Here is a 22,887-nt window from a genome sequence, read left to right as displayed (position 1 = left end):
GCCCTCTACCTCCGTATTGGTAACTCCAGTGCGCGGAGTTTGTCTTCCCTAGAACATGCGCGTGTAGAATTCATAACTCCCTCCTGGACATGCGATGGGAAAAAATGAAGAAATAAAAAAAACGGCGGCCAGGGGAGGGGAGAGAGGCGTAAGAATATTCGAGATATAGATGTTTGAAATTCCAAACTGCTTGACCCCCGGTAGATTGAACTGGCCGCTCATAGACCACGGAATACATATCAATTTTTCCCCGTGAAGACGTCCCTCGGGCATTGCAGTTTCGAATAAAGGTTATAAAGAGAGTTATTTTCGTTCTTTGTGTCGTATTTACCCGAGTCACAGTGACTATTTCCAATTTCATTGACACACGATTTTCGATAAATATTTAATAACCACAACAAACATTTTCTATTCATTTTAATCGTGATGAATGAGAATAAAAAAATGGGTGAAAAATGATTGGCCAACGGGAGCGGAGGAGAAAGAGAGGGAAGACGAATCGAGAGCGACGTGCGCTGACAAAGGCCCTTTTAAATTGTAATGAGCTGCCAAAGAGTGAATTATGTGCCGTCCGAGTGCCATCGGGGCCTCGGCAACTGAAAAACCCCATTCCCCCCCCCCTTTCCCCCTATGAATTCCCCATATATCGTAGCACATTTTGCCTTGAGTCCTGAAAATGAGAGGGAGAGAGAGGCCTGTTACACACCCCATGTCATGAATATATTTACATTGATCGTTCGTCTCAGCATTTTTCATTTGGTGAGGAGTCTCCTTGTCTCGTTGTTGATAGTGTATGCTGTCTATTTCATGGAGTATGCTTTATTTATCATGCGTATCGGACATTTCGAGAAAATCAGAAAAGGAGAGTAATCAAATGACGAGAATTCAATATTTGTTGTAAATCTCAAGTGTTTGTTTCAAGTATTGAGTACCAAGTACTTGGGACAAGGGTGAAGTAGATTTTAAAGTACGAAGTACTTTTTCAAGTACAAGGTGCTTTTCAAGTATGGAGTACTTCTGCAAGTACTTCGTACTTGTTCCAAGTTCGAGGTACTATTTCCAAGTACAAAGTACTTTTATCAAGTACGAAGTACTCTCTTTCAAGTTCACAGTACTTGTTGCAAGTATGAAGTACTTATATTTGGAATGTATTTCGCTGCAATACTCATCCACAAACCTTCACGGAAAGAAATTTTCGATAAAAATTAGACCTCCAGACGGCGAAACGTGGGACGAAGGTTAGTTTAATCGCAAAAATTAGACTCCCAAGTCTAATTTTTCCGACAAAACTTAACCTAAAAAGTGGTTGAATGTCATTTCGTCCCACGTTTGGCCCTCTGGAGGTCTAATTTTTATCGAAAATTTTTTTCCGTGTTCATAAATTCCACCCAACTAATCGCCTCTTTCACCCATAAAACAGCATCAACTTAGAAATGAAAATCGTCTGTGAAAATCGATTGAAATAGAGCAACTCCTCACCATCTGCCTCTACCTCCGTCCATCTGCATTTCTCGAAAGAGGGGGGTAGAGGGGGGGGGGCAGCTGGGTGCCTCAATACGACAGCACCCCCTGGCGAAAGGAGTCGTCGATCCACTCCTCCGTATTTCAAAACAAAAGGAAAGGTAAAAAATGAGAAATGAAACGTAAAAATAGTCATCTCGGCTTTTTGGGGGCCGTATAAATCATGAGAGGCGTAGCCCAAAGTGACAACCTCACTCCCGAGCGTTAATAAAATCCATGGGGTATGCTACGGGGGTGGTTGAGCAATTTACCCCCTCCCCTCGTAAAGAAAAGGGTCGAATTAAGCTGATGCTATTTTTTTTAATGCCTTCGTGGCTTGAAGACACGATTTTAGATCGACAGGGGGTTGCATTTATGTTTGATTTCTCGGATGATGTGCGTCCATTTGTTTCAATATGGGGCTGCTTTAATCACATTGTGGATGCGAATATTTTTTTTTACGTTGAGCAACGGGATTAGAAGCGTCGATGAATATTATTCCGACGTGATGCTTCAGTGGGAGTGAAATAGATTGAATTAAACCGCAATTTACATATCCAGGGAGATAAGACTTCTCAGCGGTTCATTGGTTGCACAGTGCCATGACGTAGTTATCCTCGATGTTTTAAAATAGAATATGCGGAACAAATTCACAACGACGAGGTTGGTGGGCCGAGACGTGTGGTTGGATCGCCCTGTAAACACCGAGGCGCCGCGGTGCTTTACGACGCGCCATCGAGTCACCCGGGTGCTTGTTTAGGTTTAGCCCTCTCCGTTGAATTTTTTCGCTATTTATGGGTGGAAAAAAGTACAATGCACGCAAACTCCTCTCCATTCACGTGAAACGTATATAATTCATGAATACATGATTTTAGAATTGAAAACAGCTGTGATAATATCGGGAGTGTATCACACCACATTATCAACTGTGTTATTAATTATTTCATTAATACATGTCCAATGTATTTTCAAGTATTGACGATTTTCATTGTTTGGAAAAGGCGTAAGTAACTCGAGTTTTATCGATGCCGACTATGCTCGATGGATACCGTGCAATTTTCCCGATTAGGATTAAACATTGATGCCACCGTCTGATACAGATTGATGTCCAGTCCGGAGACTGAGAAACTCCATTTCAACTTGACCCGGGGTAGATGTTATTTGTCTCGGGATAGATACACCCTTCGGATTTTCTCCCCCCCTCTCGTTTGAGATATGAGGAGGAAAATATGAGGGATATTGTCATTTACCACCTCCGGATGGGACGTACATGCGGATTTATCGAAATTGACCTTTAAGGGGTACTTGTTTAAAGTACTAAATACATTTTTGAAGTATCAAGTAGTTGGCCAAAGTACTAAATATTTGTTTCAATGTAGGAAGTACTTTTTAAGGAATCAACTTTTAAAGTATGGAGTACTTGTTCAAAGTACTAAATGTTTGTTCAAAGTATGAAATACTTTTTCAAAGTATCAAGTACTTGGCCAAAGTACTAAATGTTAGTTCAAAGTATGAAATAATTTTTCAAAGTATCAAGTACTTTTCAAAAGTGTAAAATACTTGTTCAACGTATGAGGTACTTGTCTAAAGTACTAAATACTTTTTTGCAGCATCAAGTACTTGATCAAAGTACTAAATAATTGTTCAAAGTAGAAAATACTTTTTTTAAGGAATTAACTTTTACAGTATGGAGTACTTGTTTAAAGTACTAAATACTTTTTTGAACTATCAAGTACTTGGCCAAAGTACTAAATGTTTGTTCGAAGTATGAAATACTTTTTCAAAGTATCAAGTACTTTTCAAAAGTGCAAAATACTTGTACAACGTATCAGGTACTTGTCTAAAGTACTAAATACTTTTTTGCAGCATCAAGTACTTGGTCAAAGTCCTAAATAATTGTTCAAAATAGAAAATACTTTTTTTAAGGAATTAACTTTTAAAGTATGGAGTACTAGTTTCAAGTACTAAATACTTTTTCAAAGTATCAAGTACTTTTTAAAAGTATGAAATACTTGTTCAATGCATCAGGTACTTGTCTAAAGTACCAAGTACTTTAGACAAGTGTGAAGTACTGAAGTAATGCAGATTGATGTCCAGCCCGGAAACTAAGAAACTCCGTTTCCACTTGACCCGGGGTAGATGTTATTTGTCAAGGGGTGAATACAACCCCTCGCATTTTCTCCCCCGTCTGAGATATGAGGAAAATATGAGAAAGATTGTCATTTACCACCTCCGAACGCGCGCAGATTCGGATCTTATCGGGAATTCACTTTCTCAAAGTTTATGTGTAAAGGAACATTCATCTGGAGAAAATGATTCGGAGGGTGTGGATGGGCAGTATTTTCTTTCACCCCGTCGTTGCATTTAATTGTTCATATGTTTTATGGCTTGGAAAATTATATAATGAAATATACTATAATAAAAATAATACTATGTTAGTAATCATTAATGATGAATCACTATTAATATTTAACGTCATTAATTTGATGTAAAAATGAATAGAATTTTTCTTTAAAAAATATAATTTATTTTCCCGAAATACTCTCATCATTCACAAATAGTTGCCGACCAGCAACAGATTCATGAATGCGTGCAATTCTGCAAGCTGGCTCACACGTGACCCGTAGAACAATGGGAAATACGTGAGCTGAAAAAATCCAACCCTCGGATTAGCTTTACAAATATGAAAAAAAATCAGGGGGAGGAGTGGATAAGACAGAGGTTTGAGGTTATGGCTCGTTTAATACCGCAGGAGGAGGAGGCATGTGGTCATGGGGTCTCACTGGAGAGATTAATGTGTCATCTCCTATCGCGAATGATTGACAGTCATGTGACCACGACAAACGTTGCCGACATCTCGGGGTAAAGTATTGACCTTATCCTTTCGCTTGTTGTCAACTCGTAGTTTCAGGGGGTTTTTTAAGGATGGAGAAACAATAGATTTTTTTATTCTTAGTTTTTCTTTTCAAAAATAATCGAGAGAGTGAATAAATGAAAATATAAAATAAATTAAAGAATGAAAAATGTATCTCGTATTCCGTAAAGAGATGTTTTTTTGATTTTTTATTTTTTATTACTTTTTGCGAAAACAACAGATTGAGGCCCGGTTCCACCAGCTCCGGGTAACGAAAGCGTCAGATGAGAAAGAAAAGTAAATTTGGATGTTCGATGGATTATTTTACCCGGGAGAGTACCTCAAATTTATTCCAGGAACAAAAAATAAAATTTAATCCCAAGGTTAAATCAGTGTTGATTCAAATGGGGCTACAGGATGAATAAAAAAATAATCTTCGGGTCAAATACTGAAAAATTATGAACCCCACGATATAATTGATCCCGAGGATAAATGTTACCCTGGGGTTTATTTAGATAACAGGGCTTGGTGCAACCGGGCCTGAATGAATAAAAAAAATAGATTAAAGAGTGAGAAGTCTCGTTGTATTCCATAAAAAGATGTCCTTCCGAGAATAGAAATATAAATCCAGAAATTCTTCGAATGCATGAAACATAGCCACCGCAGGGTCGTCCGTCTAAGGCATAATATAATTATACAGGGGGTAATAGAAGGGCCAATTTAAATAATACCAGTCGCGTGGTAGTGTACAGAATACACAGATGTAGAATACAACAATTCACATTGGTGTTGCACTCACCCCTTCCCCATTACCCCCCTCAACTCACCATTGGACAGACTCAATTGTGGGACACTCCGGGCGTGGACTCTGTAGTTGAAAAACACGATACTATCACGAGTCACGAAATTGAGGGTGCGCCAAAGAAACTGCCGTCTGCGATCCAATTTGATTATCCCCGGGAATATGCGAGTATGCAAATCATTCGACGTCTAAAACGATGTCCATATATAAAACACACCTATCCCCACTCGTCGGCTTTTGTACCACCCAGTCCACTTTGGTAACCAATAATTTCGGTCATTCCGGGAATTTGTCCTGGATTAATTGATGGGGTGGATGGGAATGCTGAAGAATTTGTTGTTGAGGATTATATCAAAATATTCCAACAGATCACTACAAAAACCAGGTGTCTGACAGCTATCTGAATTTATGATGTCAGATGGTAAAAGACGTCTGAATCTTCACAAGTGTCTGAAAATCTGACTAATGTCTGAAAATTTCAACCACCGTTTCTGAAAAATTTCAGGTATTTATTTTGAGATATTTTCTGTGAAATTCAGTTATTTATGAACGATTCAAACATTTCACTGTTAAGATATCTCACGTGATTCAGACGGCAAAGTTCATTCAAACATTAATTTTTAAGATATTTCTCATGTCTGAAAAGTTGACTCATCCACTGCAAAAAATAGGTGTCTGACAACCATCTGAACTTAAGATGGCAGATGGCAAAGAACGTCTGAATCTTTAAAAGTATCTGAAAATCTAACTGATGTTTGAAAATTTCAAACACCGTGTCAGATATCTTGGTGTCTGAAATTGAAACACCTCCATTGATTCAGACACATTTTAAAGTCTCAAAAGTGTCAACAAAATCACCCCAAAAGTGTTTGAAAAGTGTCTGAAATTCAGACATTAGTTTTCGCATTGATGTACTGAACATAAAAATCAAGGAAAATTGGATTAATTTAAGACATTTAGATTATCTTCAAGGGAAAATGTCGTCATTTCAGATCAGCCCTGGGGAAAATAATTAACTGTGACAACAATAAGATCTACATTTAAAAATTTCTTAATGAAAGTTCCGGGGCTCTTCTTGGAAATTTTTATCACATTCAAGGAATTTCGTCGTTGAAAATTCAAAATTTTAGGGAAAAATCGATCCATCATTTCATTAAAATTGATGGAAATTAATTAATGAATTTAATTGAAATTCATCTCAAATCTTTTAAATTAATGATTGTGAATTCAAATTAATTCAGATGCATCGTCCAAAAAAATACAAAAAATATGGACTAGTTCGATATTAATGCCTCGACATTACCCATCGGGCAATTAACCGAGCGGTCGCTGGGGGTAATTAGATGAAGCTTTAATTGCACCAGCCTCATCGTGCCTCGTAAACGAGAAAAGCTTGTCTGTCTCCGAGGTGCAGTTCACAGCGCGTATTTACATCTCCCCAGGGATACCAAGGAGAACGTACTCCGGGGCAGAAAGGGGTTGCCTCCAGCTGGAGGTGAAGGGTAGTTGGGAAAAACGCGGAAGAGTGAGTTGAAAAAAAAAAACGAGGGTGAACCTTTGTAACAGTTTACCGCTCCCTCCGGCCGTCTTAAAAGAAAGGGTTAATTAAAAACAACAAAAGCTATACGCGCCATTAGCGCCCGTTTGTATGCGAAACGTTGCAATTATATCCGGACGTTTTCCTTTCAAGTTCGGAGTGTCCAGAAAAATTTCCAGAAATTTTTTTGAAAAACAATGAATATATGATATTTTATCCACTCATAAACTTCATTCATTTCCATAATTATTCGACATTTGAATAGTTTCCATTCACAAATTTTTCCCACTCCCGTTTCGAATTTCTTTCCTGTCATTGAAAACCTCAAAAAATAGACGAAGGGCCCCGAGACAATGGGCTCGCTTGTTACGAAATCGGATGCACCAGTTGAGGAGCATAAAATCTTGAGGGGGGGAGAAAAAATAACGAGAGAAACCGAGAAATGAGAAAAGTATTAAAGGAAGGGAAGTCAAAGGGTTCCGAGGAGCGGCGACGACACTGGCGCCGATAGACGCTGTCCAGAATCCAGCGAGCGTAGTTGATACGACGGTTTAATTACCACCAGTCCGTGTATAACCGACCACGTCGGTAAATCTCTTTGATGCCTCATAAAACGAGACCACGAAGCGCAATCTTATTACCGGTCTCGCGTCGCACGTCCCGCGGTGCGGGTGGCACATACAATGCTGCACCAGTAACACCAGTTTTTCATTGTTGAGTGATGATTTTCGATGGTTTTCATTGACGAAAAAATTTGGGGGGGGNCACTACCGCGATAAAAAAATTTGGAGGGTGAGTATTGTGCTGTGCTTGACCTTTGTGACCTTCGTGATATATCGTGTCGTGTGAAACGACAACCAAAACAATATATCGATGCCTGATGTAAATATTAGTGACAAGAGTTACGTATTTCCTGTTTTGTCTTGAGTTCTGTTATGCACATCAACAATTTTATTTTTCAATTCCGTGAGATTCATCAATTCTATAAATCTCAGCAATTACAAATTTGCCGCCATTTTTTTCTATGGGTCAATTTTGGGCCCGTCTCTCTTACTTTGAAAAATGACCTTATATTATTTATAAATGAGGAGTTTTTTAACGAATTTTTTGAGTAATTATTTTTTTATCAAGTATTTTTTCTCTTGTGTTCTCTTGCCTCTTGTGAACTTCCCTCTTATCTTGTCCTTCTGTCCAAAATCACAACAAAACAACGAGAATTATAATGTGGAGGGGGAAGACGCTTCGGAATAAGTGTCGCGGTAGTGACTCGTCCACGTCTACGTCCTTAGCGCATATCACTACCGCGATAAAAAAATTTGGAGGGTGAGTATTGTGCTGTGCTTGACCTTTGTGACCTTCGTGATATATCGTGTCGTGTGAAACGACCACCAAAACAATATATCGATGCCTGATGTAAATATTAGTGACAAGAGTTACGTATTTCCTGTATTGTCTTGAGTTCTGTTATGCACATCAACAATTTTATTTTTCAATTCCGTGAGATTCATCAATTCTATAAATCTCAGCAATTACAAATTTGTCGCCATTTTTTTCTATGGGTCAATTTCGGGCCCGTCTCTCTTACTTTAAAAAATGACCTTATATTATTTATAAATGAGGAGTTTTTTAACGAATTTTTTGAGTAATTATTTTTTTATTAAGTATATTTTTTCTCTTGTTTTCTCTTGCCTCTTGTGAACTTCCCTCTTATCTTGTCCTTCTGGCCAAAATCGCAACAGAACAACGAGATTTATAATGTGGAGGGGGAAGACGCTTCGGAATAAGTGTCGCGGTAGTGACTCGTCCACGTCTCCGTCCTTAGCGCATATCACTACCGCGATACCTCAGGATGGTACTGAAGCTAGGGGAATATTCGATAGAGAAAAATTCAATTTAGAGGATCTTTCAGGGTTTTAGAGTCAAACAAATAGTGATGCCGCAAGACGAGGCACGAAGTTGTTTTCTATTAATAATTTTATAAATTGAAGAACAATCGATGGCGTCATGACACGTCATCCGAGCGTTGGCGTTATTCCCGGATATTTTGTCCCCGAATTTTCAGATCCGGCGATCCGGCGACGTTATCTCCCCCGCAAATATATATTAATGTACCGTGATATATCAGCGGGTGGCCGCGAGGGACAAAACCTTAAATATTGGATAAGTTGGTTGGCAGGCTCCGGGAGTCCTTCGGGACTGAATCTCGGTGATGGATCACTGACCACTGACTGTCATAACAACTCTAGATTCTTCTTATGTATTATGGATATTTATGTAGGAGGACGAGATACCGAGAGAGTGTGATATTCATTTCGGTATTATTACATGAAAAATACGAAAAAAATTTCGAATGAAAGCACAAGACCATTTCTGAGTTAATTAATTTTAACTCTAGAATGAATTAATCCCCTTCAAAAAAATTGGTGTCGCCTTGTTTATCAGCAATCTATTTCACCAGGGATAACCTTAAGCCTAGAAACAAGGATAATCTTTGCTTACACTGCGAAAATTAATGTCTGAATTTCAGACACTTTTGTAGACACTTTTGGGACGATTTTTTAGACACTTTTGAGACATTAAAATGTGCCTGAATCAATGGAGGTATTTCAATTTCAGACACTAAGATGTCTGAAATTAAGATACAGACATCAGTTTCAGACACAAGCGGTGTTTGAAATTTTCAGACATCAATTAGGGGAGCATGGGGCAAAATGAAACACGGGGCAAAATGAAATAGTGGGAAAATCTCGTCATCTAAAGGAGATAGGACATTTTTGAAGAGGACCTTTTTTGTAGTTTGTAAAATTCTCTACAAAAAAGGTTTTCATGAAAATCGTTCTATCTCCCTTAGATCACATGATTTTCTTGCTGTTTCATTTTGCCCCGTGTTTCATTTTGCCCCACCGTCCCCTAGACTTTCAGACACTTTTAAATATTCAGACGTTTTTTGCCATCTGCACTGAGAGAAAAATATAATTGTTCTGACTATATTCCATCACCATCGAATTACAGTCAAAAAGTCCTCAACAATTTTTCATGGGTTACGGTAACTATGGCCGGAGAAGTAATTACTACAATGGAATGTAGTCATTGCAACTATTTTATAGTTCTCCTCACGATAGATTTGTCGTGGTTACTTTTGAACTTTGGTTAGTTCAACTGCATTTTGATTTGCAAAAATTACGCTTGTGAAGTTACTATAATGTTATGTGCCGCATACAAAAAAAATCGTATTGTTCACCAAAATGCCTCAACTATTTTCTTATTGTAAATCGAATTTCAGATTTTTCTCTCAGTGTGCCATTTTAAATTCAGATGGTTGTCAGACACCTAGTTTTTGCAGTGGATGAGTCAACTTTCCAGACATGAGAAATATCTTAAAAATTAATGTTTGAATGGACTTTGCCGTCTGAATCAGGTGAGATATATCTTAATAGTGAAATGTTTGAATCGCTCATAAATAACTGAATTTCAGACAGAAAATATCTGAAAATAAATGCCTGAAATTTTTCGGACACAAAAAATGTCTACCATTATTTCCAGACAGAAACGGTGGTTGAAATTTTCAGACATTAGTCAGATTTTCAGACACTTTTGAAGATTCAGACGTTTTTTACCATCTGACATCTTAAATTCAGATAGCTGTCAGACACCTGGTCGTTGTTGTGTAAGATTTTAGATTATATAAATCTTTGTTTTATATTCGTTTTTAAAAAGATATTTTCTGAATATATATATTTTTATACGTGAATTTATATATATTATGATAGAAATAGAAAACTGAAAAAAATATCTTCTTTTAAAGAGATAAAAAAAATATTTGTGTAATCCAGGATCTTCCGCAAAGATCAACTAATGAATGGATTCTGTTCTGGATACTTTGTGGAACAATCAAACTATTTTGTGACATGAAACAATCATTTAGTGTGAAATAATATAATTCTAGCTGCAAAAAGTCGTGCTAGAAACGTGACATTAAATTATATGTTCCTTTGATTGTTTATTGTTACTTTTATCATTTTCAAAGATAAATGAAAGGATAAAAAATGCAATGAACCACTAGCTTAAGTACGCACGCGCGCAGCGCGCGTTCCTTTTCTCGGACCTTGAAAAATGAATTTTAACTAGTGGATTGGGCTGTTGGTCGCTCGCTGCGCTCGCTCCCATTGCGGGTGGGTTGGTAGCGGATGTATTCATGTGGGTCTGACCCGTCGGACGGGTCGCACCAACAACTTCCCGATATTATTATTCCTCCCATTTTGACTAAAAGAATCCTTTTCAACTCTCAATACTCTGTTTATTTATTCATGAGAAACCCTTGTCTGAGCGATTTTCAAACTTTTCTCCAGGGAATTTTGGAAAAACCACTGGAAAAATCACTGAAGTTTCAGAAAATCCTAGATAAATCACTGGAGTGATTGACTTTAGTGATATCCTGATGTTGACAATGCCAATCACGTCGTTTATACAGGAGAAATACTTATCTTAGCCATTTTCAAACATTTCTCCAGGAAAATTTGGAAGAACTACTGGAGCGAATCACTCTAAAATCTAATCAGGTTTAAGTTACATGAAGACGTATCGATTGGAGAAAAAAAAAGTTAAATCGGACCATTCATTCACGAGAAATCGTTGATCAAAATTTTGACCACATACGTACAAAGTAACATACACACACACACACACACACACACCCACAGACATTTTGTTAAAAACTATCGAGGAATATTAGAAACACCTTGAAACGTAGAGATATCATGGAAAATCGATTTTTCATTTTCGGGGGCAGTACAATAACTTCCCTGCCCGGGAAGTTAAAAAATGAAAAATGTGAATGTATTTCCCTGGAATTCAATTAACCCGAAAATTGTAACAACTCAACCCAAAATCTATCGCCCTAATTTGAGCATTCTCTCTCCAATAAAGCCATGAGCATAGAGCACACGGCGAGGCACATCTCCTTGATCTTAATTTGCCGCGGGACAAGTTTCGTGGTGTACGTTATTGGATTCGTCCTGATAATTCCGTACTAAATCATCACACTGGGATGAAGTAAGGTGGGCTTTTGCTCCTGTGTACACAGAATTCAGCGGGTAGCGGGGGGAGGGGTTGGAACCTCTAATTTTCAGAGTCTCAACGGGGTCGTGGATTATGCAGGGTCACAGAAGGGTTGATCCTCACGGGATGTGTGCGTCGACGCGACACTACTTGGCCTTACCTAAAATTTCCCCCCTTGTGCTCACAATATCATACCGTAAAGAGATATATCTCTTACGTACTGTACTTCCGGGGGTCTGAGTTGCCGCTAATGAAATAAAATTCTCCATTTTTTCGTTATTTTTTTATCTGGACATGAGTTACACAATTTGAGCATTAAATTAGAAAATTATTAAGTGTTAAATCTGTCTCAGAAGGGTCATGAGGGTCAGGGTTGCAAGTGCTATAATAAGAGTCTTAAATTTTAATTGCAAAATCATTTCATAAGAAATCCGTAGCGAAGTGGTAAAACGGTTCAAGTCGACTCATCTCGCAGTTGAGTTTTTGAACAATATTTCCGAATCTAAGAGAAATAGCGAAATTTTCGTAATGACATTTGTTGTTGCTCTCAATCGGCTCTACAAAAAAGGTCATAACAAAAATTGTTCTATCTCCCTTAGATTCCGAGATATTCATTGAAAACTGGCCAATAGTTAAAATTGACTTGTACGGTTTTACCACTTCGCTACTGAAGTAAATACTATGACTAATGAAATATTGAATGAAATCATTAGAACCGAACAATGAAAGCGTCAAATCATCAATTATAAATCACAAGGAATATCGAACATCTGGAACGGTCGCGGGATAATCATGACACTATAAATCTAACAATTGAATAGAATGTCCGAAAAAATACAAAACCGAGCGAGTTCGTGGAAAAGATAGCGCAGAAATGAACGGATGTCACGAAGACACGGGGGTTATCACCAAGACAACCGGCCTATGACATCTATCAGTCTTTGTCAAGTCATCATTATCACAGAACATTAATTATTATTGCTTCTTTGACACTCGATGCCACCATTAAACAGAGTTAACTCAATAATCAAATGCCTGTGTCGTTTATGTTCGCGATAACGACGTACGTCAATTTGTGATATAATTATCTCTTGATATTTATGGGAAATATTTTTCAACGACTAATACAAAATGAGACTGAGCTGATATCAAAATATATGTCAATATATTGTTTTAATCATCGCCAAAACAATTTAAATTGAGTGAACTAAAAAATTGAGTGAAAAATTCGGTTATTCAATTTTTTAATGCAAAAACTCTTGAATGTAAGCATGAAAATACCGCACATTTCACATTTAACGATCTGCCAATCTAAACACAGTCTTCGATAACGTAAACTCGCTCTGACGAAGTCCAGGGGTCTCACTCCCAATCGCAACCGACAACTTCAATTTTCTATTTTTTCAATGAAAAAACGAACAACTAAATTTTAGAGGACTTCTCGTTATTTTAGAAACACACGACGTGTTATTGAAGTACTAACTCAGTAATATCTGGCGTCTATGGATGATTAGCGTTCGCGCGCCAGGCGGTAGTTATGAATGAAAGAGCCACAGTTTGCATGTTTACGTGTGTGTCGAGTGCGTGTGAAATTTTGTGAATATGTGTGTGAGGTTAGTTACGCACCGGTTGCTGAGGCCCCTGGGGGTGTTACGCCGGTGTAAAACGTAGTCACACTATCAGCTACGTCGATATTTGATGATGATGATGACGGGGGGAAGATGTCTGGGGAATAACGAATATTTTTCTCATTCATCATTAATTTTTTGCATAAAACGCTCTCAATTATTTTCTGTTCACCGGATTAGTCTGCGCACTCCGCGCGCGTATTTCCTACACTGAGAGAAAAATCTGAAGTTCGGTTCGCAATAAGAAAATAGTTGAGGCACTTTTGGTGAACGATACGATTTTTTTTGTATGCGGTACATAACATTATAGTAACTTCACAAGCGTGATTCTTGGAAATCAAAATACAGTTAAACTAACCAAAGTTCAAAAGTAATCACGACAAATCTATCGTGAGTGGAACTATAAAATAGTCGCAATGACTACATTCCATTGTAGTAATTACTTCTCCGGCCGCAGTTACCGTAACCCATGAAAAATTGTTGAGGACTTTTTGACTATAATTCGATGGTGATGGAATATAGTCAAAAGAATCATATTTTTCTCTCAGTGTACGCCACGAGGCTTGATGTATGTCAATTGTAGTGAATAATCTTATATTAGATTTCTGAAGTTAATATTAAAGGTTCTGCAGAAAAAGTTTCAGGAATGTATTCTATTTTTTTATATATAATCCATCCAGCGTGACTTTTTTTGAAGTCAATCTATCTGGCATATTGTGTCATTAGATTTTGTATAAATGATGATGGCATAGGGGACGGTGGGGCAAAATGAAACACGAGGCAAAATGAAACAGCAAGAAAATCTTGTGATCTAAGGGAGATAGAACGATTTTCATGGAAACCTTTTTTGTAGAGAATTTTACAAGCTACAAAAAAGGTCGTTTTCAAAAATGTCCTATCTCCTTTAGATGACGAGATTTTCCCACTGTTTCATTTTGCCCCATGCTCCCCTATATTAAAGATATTACGATAATACTATACTATATTATATGTGCTGTGTATAATATACAATATATAATAGAGTACTATATGTATTATATATATAATACATTATACAGTGTATTATAATATAGTATAGTATAGAATATAATATAATAAAGTATTATCGTAATATCTTTAATGTATATGTACTATCATCATTTATGAAAAATCTAATGATACAATACGCCGAATCACTTGGCTCCAAAAAACGTTACAGTGGATTTTTTATTGAAGGATGTATCGTGCAAAAAAATCAACTCGAAAAATTGGTAAATCGCCTGCAAAATAATTTGAAAATTAGGGATTTGCAATGGGAATCTTCATTCACGTATGGCAGTAACATCAACGAAATACTTGAAATGACAAAAACAACATTTCAAGTCAGAGACGACTGTCGGATATCGTTGCAACAGAGGCTTGTTTGTCTTTCGGGTATATCTTTCGCTCTCACGGTCCCATGAATGTGGCAACGAGACGCCACAAATCGGCTTTTGCTTGCATCTCACTTTTCGTTTTTCATCCTCTTTCTTCGTATTTCTTTCTCCACGCAAGTGGTCACTCAAGATGTTTCCCCCGCACGTGCGCCAACGAGATAAATCCACTCGTCTCTTTCACTCGTCGTCATTAGCCCATTGTCTTTATGAAAATCCTAATCTCGAGATTAAATCTCTTTGAAATTCAACTTTCCTCGGGAAAATTATCCAAGGGCGAAGTTTTACTGACGATAATCTGAGTGCTCTCTCACGTAAAAATTCTCATTCATAATTGATTCTTCTTCTTCGGCGTTTGGCAAAGTCTCGGCAAGCTCCGAGAGTTGAGCGAAATGAGTGAGATTGGGGAAAAAGAAGAGAGGGAGGTGGCAAGAGTTGTGTGGAGGTGATGCTCGAGATTAGTGAGAGAGGAGAGCGGCTCAAAGTGAGTTTCAAGAGGAACTACGTCTCCCATTTTCTCTATCCTATCCCAACCCCTCTCGAATCCCGTTAAAACTTCCTAACGATTCACTGGTGAAAATTTCTGAATGGCCTCATTCAGACTTGTTCCTACCGTCTCTTGTATTTCAGTTTTTTTTTCTCATTTCGAGTGGTGAAATGAAAAATAATTAGTCGTGGAGTTGAGGATTGGCCCTTCAATTAGTACTGCATCGTGGAAATAAATGTGGGGACATTGGTGGAAATATATTGGAATTATTTTTACGCGATGAAAAAAAAAATGATATTTTTCACGCACTAATTTTCCTCTGAACGTCAATTGTTCTCGCTTCAAAATTTATGTGCCACCATCTGGAACAACTTCCATATGTCCCTCTCTGTCCCAAGAATTTGTGAAATTCTCGGGTCGCGTGGCTCCGATTATAAGATTTTCAACTCGTCCGCCCCCCCCCCCCCCCCCNCCGCCCCTCGCGCAAAAACAAACTGGCCGAGCATTTCTCTATTAATAATTCCTCCTAAACCATGTGATTCTGAAAAAAATCTCTCTGATTCTAAATCATCCACGAGAATCTCATAAACATCATTTATCAACGTAACACGTACAGTTTCTGTCCGCATACACAGAATACGTCAACTTTTTTTTTATGTATACACTGGGACGCTGGGTAGTAGCGTCGACGACGATGCGATATCTTTGTACACAATGAGCTGTTATTTCGAGCCAACAGCCCCGTTACGATATAGCCACTGTGTATATACAAGAGCCGTCCAAACGTTTCAAGACTGAGTAACGAGGAGGGAAAAAGAGGGGAAAAATTGGTACGTCATTTCATTTTTTTTCTGATTTTCATGAGCGATTTTTTTTTACTGGTGTATTCTTCGACTGAGATATCATGATATTTACTATACTTACACGCGATATCGGATATATCATGTATCATGCTGGATATATCGCATATAATGCTCGATATTTGATGCATCCGACATGATATATGATATATCATGCATGATGTTCAAAGAGGATTAGAATTATCGAGAGAAAAAATTCCGACGCAGCCGGGATTCGAACCCAGGACCTCCCAGTTACTCGCCGGGTACTCTTCCAACTGAGCTACCGTGAATTACGGAGACTCTTCCTCTCGATTAATCATATTTGTTATATTCTAGGTGATATATCATAGATCATGTCCGATATTTTGTACATCACATGAGATATTTGATATATTAATAATAATTTTGAAAAAAATGAAGAATGAAAAAATATTTTCTAACAAATATATTCAGACTACTAGGATAAATCATCCTAATAGCTGAGGTTCCACCTGCGCACCAGGTTACAAGAACATTTTCGTATTGCTCTCGCTGTGTAAAATCCCATGCACGCATACATGCATTATTCAGTGAAGGCTACAAATACTCAACAGAGAATACAAACCAAGAACTGCAGGCACGAGTCCTGGCTACAACAGAATACTGAGAATTGAAAAAAGTTATTCATTAAATTTTTATCACATCCCTCACTTCAATTCTCTCCTTCTTTATTTAGACCTGAGCAAAACTGAAATTTTTAAGGACCTCAGACTGGATTAACACCGAATAATTAACATTAATTAATTCAATTAGCGGGTGAGACAAAGTCTTTGAGAGAATTGCTCCGAGTTTCTTGTTTTTGTTTCTCGCTGTGGGGGGGCAGAAGGCACGTGCTAAATACAGGGGTCCACGAATGCAGCCAGAAAAATTAACAAGAGCAGCGTCAGTGTTTACTGAAGTAACTAAGTCAATGCAAAGTATTTCAATAGCACGGAAAAAAATTTTTGGTTTTCAATCAATTCTTTTTTTTTTTTGTTTCACGATTATACATGTGACACCATTATAACTCAAAAATTGAACATTTAATTCGCAGCTTGTTTCCATTATTTTTTACTCTCATTTTTAGCTGTTTTCACTGAACTCGAAACAATAAATTCACCTCTGGACGCGCAAAACTTGTTCCCTTCATCGTTATGTCGTGGCAAGGGGAATAGTGTCGCCAAGCTTCGCAGCGGTGTTTCACTTCACGGGCGGTCCCGGCTTTTACGCTTGTACCACATTTCCATGTGTATCGATAATAATATTAATGAGAATGATAAATATCTCGTTCTTTTAAATTTCAAATAAAATTGTTAAGACGATATTTTATTGAATTAACAATTGCATGTTATGATTTTCATCAATCGACGATATTAAAACTATTTTTCAGCCGTTTGATGCGTGATATATTGCTTGTATTCTGAATTTAATCCTTTGAAATTCGGGAAAATTGAATATTTGAAAATGAAAAAAAAAATGAATTCAACCCCAACTTTATTGGTTTCATAATACGATACTTAATACGTTGCGGCGCGGGACGTATGATTACGGGTGTTATCGTTAACATGCAAATGCTGCCGTGTTCTAATGGTGGAGTCAATTAAGACACCATTAGACCCACCCACGCAATGGTCCACCCTCCACCGCAATATGAAGATATTAAGCCTCGTTTTAATAAGTCGGTATGAACAGAGGAAGACGAGACACATAAATCTCGAGACCAAAAAAAAAGCCACCCAAAAACCGATAACTTCATTGACGTATAAATAATAAATTCGCCCACCTCCGTAATCGATTTTTATCGGAGGTAACCTCCCTCCACCTCTCATTATTCTCCAAAATTTCTTAATTAAGCATACGCATTCATGAAATGAAAAGAAATTTTAATCCATATTGTGAACATGAGGCTTGATAGAGTCATAAATAGTGTTTGTAACTCATTGATCCGCATAATGGCATACATTACGCCCTCTTCTTCATCCGTCGAGCGTTCCTTACGCCGTCTTTACATTTTTTTTGCATTTGAAAACGCCCATGGGCTGTATTATTATGTCCTGGGATAGTGGACCACCGGACAGCAGCCCTTTTCATTCTCCTCCGACGAATCGATCCCTCCAATCACTCCTCATTCGGTGGGAAATTGTGGATTCAAGCGAAAATGATGGCATCATTGATGCCCTTCACCGGGATATATGCACGATATATGATATATCGGGCATGATATGTCACCATCTTATGTGACATATGTCACATAAGATGTGACATCATAAACATCTTATGATGTGATATGTGTTGTGTGTATGCCTCATGTGACATACATGATATGTCACATAAGATGGTAACATATCATGCCCGATATATATCATGCTGGATATATCGTATATCATGCTCGATCTATGATATATCATGTATGAAATTCAAAGAGAATTAGAGTTATCGAGAGAAAAAATCCCACCCCAGCCGGGATTCGAACCCAGAACCTCCCAGTTACACGTCAGGTGTTCTTCCAACTGAGCTATCGGCAATTATCGAAATTCTCCCTCTCGAAATGCGTTCACAAGAAGTGTCTACCTTTATCACTCAATCAATATTGAATAAATTATGATTTGAAATAAATAAATGATATATTATATGTATATTTTTTGCATTTGAAAACGCCCGTGGGCTGTATTATTATGTCCTGGACCACCGGACAGCAGCCCTTTTCATTCTCCTCCGACGAATCGATCCCTCCAATCACACCTCATTCGGTGAGAAATGGTGAATTCAAAAGAAAATGATGGCATCATGGAGCCCTCCCCCTGGATATCGATTGGATTGTGAAAATGACAATGAGAAAAAGAATTTGATGACGTACCTGAGGGCCCACGAAAGTGGAGCTAAGGAGTAGCCTTCGGGGTTTTTTTCAAGTATATATTGGCCCTCATATAGGAGTCACGACGTCCCGCTAGGGCGGCTGCTTTGACCAGGTAATGGCGCGCCGAGAAGAATGGGAAATGTCACCAGGGGGCGAGAGTGCCGCGCACCGTACTGTCCGTCTTCACCGCAAGGAGTCAACCTCGTTTCTTTTTTTTCCAGCTCTCGTACCGGGGCAATAATACGAGACCAAAGCAGCCACATGGGGTTGGAGATAACCACTCCTACCCATTCTCTTATGGATCATTAGTTCTAACGTTGTCGACGGTTTTATCAGATGTGGTCTATTTTAATTAATGGGAAATTTCCAGCGATTGTTCTGTGATATATTATGATACCATACTACCATATTTCATACACAATACCCGATATATCGTGAATATCATGCTCGATATATCATATATCCAGCATGATATATGATATATCATGCATTAGATTCAAGGAGAATTAGAATTATCGAGAGAAAAAATCTCGCCCCAGCCGGGATTCGAACCCGAGACCTCCCAGTTGTGCGCCAAGTACTCTTCCACCTCAGCTATCTCGAAGTCCCGAAGTATTTCTTCCGAAATTCGCTTCACATCACCCCCCACCTCCATCAGGCATTCAACAAATTATTACAACCAAATGGACGATATATCGCATGTTAATAAAATATTTATATTCGAATATAATGGAATGACTCACACTCCCTCGTCACCTAAATTGCTGATTTCAATTCGAAATAGATACAAATAAAGATTCCAATAAATTCATCACCGAGATCAACCAGATAAAGATCGTGAATCGATTCAATGAGTGTTAGTGATAAAGAAGCAACCCGGTGAGTCTATCTCTCTCTCCCCCACCGAAGCTACAGGGGGGGGGACCCCTGAGAGATCACTATCGCGTTTTCTCGTAGCACGCGCCAGGGCCTCGCTCTTGCTGCTCAGAGAGAGACGAATAAATACTGAACAGAGTTGAACTCTGGTGGCTGCCGAGCGATTACATGAGCGATATTCACTCCTCTCGGCGAGAACTCGAGAACAAGGGAAAAAACACGAGTGTTTTTCACCATCGACAAATGGACCGCTGGAACCATTAGAAAAAATATACAAGCGGTGTCCCTTAACGAATCAGGTTCTTCGAAAACTTGAATTTTTTGACAAATGGGAAACAGAGAGTTTGAATAATCGAGCTCGACAACAATGCGGACGGATATTTTTCTCTAGTTTTCCCTCGGGTGATCCATTGTATCTGGAAACAATGAAATTGTTTTTGGATCCTCTATTTGTTCATCGAATCTTTTTTTCTTTGATGAATGCGTATTTGCTGTACCACATGCAATGAAATATACATTTTGAAAAATAAAAAATACATCGTGAAATATATTTTAAAATATAATCCCAATTTTTGCTGTTTTATTTTCATCAATCAAAAATTGTGATGACGGAGCGTAAAAAATCTGTCCTTCGTTTAAAAGTCGAGAGAATGAAAAAAATGAGTGAAATGAGAAAAAAAAATTGAGAGAGGAATAAAAGAAGTGCAGGGGCTCTAAAAGCCAATCAAAGAATGACAGTGGCCTGGGACCCGCCTCGTAACCTTCAAAAGCCCCTCGAGCCTGTATTCGACACAGGAGGGCTACTCCATATTGATGAGTGTGACCCAAAAATGTAATCACATCTTCGATAATTAGAATAGCCCAAGGACCACAAGCCCAGAATGCTATTTATTCTTAATTTCCAGTGGAAAAAAAATTGTACTGCGTTGTTTTGCGTATTTTTTCATTTTACTCACACGTCACGACGAGCGACGGAATGAACAGGCTCGTTGTCAACATTTGTCATAAAAAAATAACTGATGACTTCATCCGATTATTTACCATCAACGGAATTATTATGTTAAACCAGCCGTCTTTGTGATTACACTGTACGCTTTGTGCTGTCGTATCACGCCATTAATATTTCCAATGTTTAATCCACCACATGTCAATGCTATTGAGAATCTAAAAACTCTAACGAAAGATGACTTCCGTCACAGCTGAGAACGATGACACGAGAGTTTATTTCATTCAAGACAAAGGGAAAACAGACTTTAGTACGTGACCTACACTCGTCACGGATCGTGGCTGTGGTCGAGCGATGACATCGGGGATTACTGAGAATACGTTCGAGTATGACGCAGTCGTGATAGATTGGATAAATTCATATCATGGGGAATAGACTATTTTATTTTGTTACGTAATTTAGATTTTCATTCAGAGTCGACGCTCAACAGGATTAAGACATCAAGTGCGCGGGTTCTGACCCTTCCCGACCCTCATAACCCTTAGTATTAAAATATTTCGGGCTGTTTAAAAATAGAAACTGCAGTTAAAATTTACCCTTGAGAGAATAAATCAAGTTTACGGATATTTTCTCATTAAACGTAATATTTTACAAGCAAAAAAATGTAATATATGTAGCAATATCCGAGGGTTTATCGAGCTCAGGGTTATCCGGGAAAGACAAAACTAACGGCGTGTCGTGGACTCGGGGGCCAGCGTCAACCGGCTGTCGTGTCATCGTTTATCGTTTTATGGCCAGCTAATTAGCGTCCCCCGAGTTTATTAGCCCGTTAACGTGCGCGGCTCTCTTGCCGACACAACCGGAATTCTCATATACTCGGAGTCAAGTGCGGCCACAGTGTCTCCTCGACTCTTGAACATCAGATCGAATTAATAACCCGTAATAGTTGATTATTGTTATGCACCGGGCATTAAAATCATGAATGATATTTTTTCACGTCAATCTCGCCGGAAATAACTGTTGATGAGTCGTTCCCTGGATTTTTTTTTCATTCGCATTCTCGTGGATGACAAAGGATACAGCTATTTTTTTGCTATTTCGTAGGAAGATTATGCTGAAGATGATGTAGAGATTTTTGAGGGATTAAAATATTGGGCCTTGCAGGAAGACCAGAAAATTTTGGGCCCAATTTTTGGGACTGACCGATGAAAATATTAGTTACTGGGCCTTATGCATTTTGAAAAGAATTGAGCCTCATTTCTGAACCTGATTTTTGGGAGCATTTTTTCTGGGTCTGATTATTTGGGCCTCATTTTATGGGCCTGATGTTTTGGGCCATTGTTTTATGGGTCTGTTTTTAGGAGTTCCATTTTAGGCCTGATTTTTGAAACACCGTTTAATGGGCCTCATTTTGGGCCCAATTCTTTGGGCCTCATTTTATGGGCCTTATTTTGGGCCTGTTTTATGGGTTTCATTTTGGGCCTGATTTTTGAGACATCGTTTCATGGGCCTCATTTTGGGGCCATTTATAGAATTAAATATATTTTCAGCAAAATATAATTCTCCATTGAAATTCTCAATTCATACCTGGTTAGTCTTGATTTATCCCTGAATCGTTCCTCTTACTTTTGTTCAGTCGACAGGCGTTACTATTATCCTCCGTCCACCTCGGTTTTCATAATAAATGCCCCTCATCCTCTCCCTCTATTCTGCTGGGGCCCTAAACCCGAGCGTTTGATGAGCCAACATTAGTTTATGAGAGTTGATGGGAGGCACACAGCGCTGAAATAAAAATGAGAGAACGAAAGAAATCAAAAAATTGAGGGTGGGGATACACAATCTCCCAACAAACATTGTTGTGACTTTCACGAGGTGAGTCCTGGGTATCCGTCACTGCTCAGCTTCCAGCAATCACTGTGGCATTGTTGTTTTCTAGAGAAATTACCATCCGAGGAGGTGGACGGCTTAGACGCCGCCGTGACTGACGCCCCTTTGCTCTATAACCTGGTGCTATGCGGTATCGAATATTTTCCTTTGTCTCCGGGAGAAAAAATTTGGGGGGGGGGGGGG

At 38.5% G+C, this 22,887-nt stretch overlaps 1 protein-coding gene across 1 annotated transcript in view; it reads left to right on the top strand.

Annotated features, from left to right (window-relative positions):
• Positions 1-22,887, top strand: part of LOC107041318 (zinc finger protein basonuclin-2) — a 146,170-nt gene that overhangs the window by 51,657 nt on the left and 71,626 nt on the right. The window lies entirely within an intron of this gene.

Source organism: Diachasma alloeum, unplaced genomic scaffold, assembly GCF_001412515.2.
Source record: "Diachasma alloeum isolate Michigan unplaced genomic scaffold, Dall2.0 Dall_scaffold_00362, whole genome shotgun sequence".
NCBI lineage: Eukaryota > Metazoa > Arthropoda > Insecta > Hymenoptera > Braconidae > Diachasma > Diachasma alloeum.
This window is presented reverse-complemented; position numbering and strand designations above follow the sequence as displayed.